We start from the raw sequence: 1839 nt of genomic DNA on the forward strand, positions 1-1839 counted from the left end.
AAAGGTACCCATGATGACATTTTCAAAAGCTCTCACATTTTCATCTGCTGATTTTAATAAGAACAAGATTTGTTTGAAATGAAATATTACTTGCAATATTAGCCATCATACACAGTAATAAGACCACAGACACCAGTTGTGTCCTATCTTTTGTGTCTAATTGTTATCTTATATATTAAACAAAAAAATATTGCCAATATTGTTGATTGACAAATTAGTTCTGGAGCTGGTGGCTCTTAGTTTAAATATAGCCTGATATAGATCCGGAAAGTATCAAAACTAAGTATTTTAAAGGGTTGTCTAATCTTAGGTTGTAGTAAAAGATTTAAAAGGTTTCTTCCATGGTAAAGAAATAAGAAACATAATTTTTTAAAATCTAATTTTCTTTTAATATTTCACCTGTGTTTAACATACAAGCAGCATAGAGCTTAAACTTGATAAGTTAAAGTAGGCAATGTAGTTTCCTATTTTTTAATCCATCACAGATTTTGTTTTGCATGTATTTTTGCTGCTTCCATAAATGGAACATTTGTAAATCTGTATCTGTCCACTCCCATTTGCATGAAATATTTGTCAACCCACCATGAGCCACAAACTTCAGAACTTAAATTTGCAACCAAAACTTAACAGCTTTCTTTAGTGATACATCTGTGTTCCTAATCAATGTGAGTGAAATGTTTTCATAATTTAATAATAAATTTGGTGTATTCAGAATTTTGAACAGGTGAGGATAAATCATGTTTGCCTGTGAATAACAGCTTTTATCATTTACTCAGTGGGATCGTAATGTATTCTTTCAATCTCCACCAAAGGTAGTAGCAGGAAGCTATTTTATAGATTTCTTGGTAATCTGAGCTGATGTTATACCTGTTACAGGACACTTCCAATAAAATAGAATCACAGCGGGATAAAAAAGATACAAATGGTGTTTTTATACCAGTCAATAAAAGCATGACTCTGTAGTAACAGAAAATTTGTTCATGAATTGTGAAGTACTGGTGGCTCAGTTGGTAAGATATTAAAATAATCCATGTCCTGCCACTGTAACTTTTTCTTACAATTGTATCTTTAATTTGCTGTCTCATTTTCATTGTCAGTGAGAAAAAGTAAGTCAAATACGTTTATGGCCCATATCAGGTGGGTTTTTCTTTTGTAGATAATTTCCTATAAGAACAAGGAACTCTAGGACTTTTGTATATTTGAACTTCTATTGATTCTTTGTCTTAGAAACTATATTTTAATAAAGCAAAATTTATTTCCATTGAAATTCCAGGTCTACTTAACTAAAGCTACAGAACAACTTACAAAAGTATTAAAAGTTTAAGATGCAAGCTGCACTGGAATGCATGTCAGCATCCACTTTTCTCCTTTTTACTGAAGTGCTGAAAGCAGGGCTATTTTCAGGAGGTGTAAGCTGGCCAGTTGGGCTCAATTTGAAAGACAGAGACAATAATCTAAAAAAAAAGGATTACAGTTATGGAAGTTAATTGGGTGAACAAGATTCTGACCTCATTCACACAGCTTAAACTGGGAGTCATTCCAGAATGAGTAGAAATTATTCCACCTTATGGTTATAATCTATGAGTTGTAATTTGTCTCGGTGGGGATTCTGCATTTCTTTGAAATTTGGAAATAAAAAATTAAATATATTGAAGAGAAATAAGAGTAGCCATATGCATCTGAACAACTGTTTTACTGCCTGGCTGAAGAAGATATTTGTAGCTGTTATCCTTTCAGTTTCAGTAAATAGGTGTTTTAACACATTTGAGTGTTCACCCTCCATCCTCTTATCTGTCGATTTTGCACAGATTTACAGATTTTTTTTTTTTTTTTAATGCC

This window comes from Meleagris gallopavo, chromosome 1 (assembly GCF_000146605.3).
Source record: "Meleagris gallopavo isolate NT-WF06-2002-E0010 breed Aviagen turkey brand Nicholas breeding stock chromosome 1, Turkey_5.1, whole genome shotgun sequence".
Lineage (NCBI taxonomy): Eukaryota > Metazoa > Chordata > Aves > Galliformes > Phasianidae > Meleagris > Meleagris gallopavo.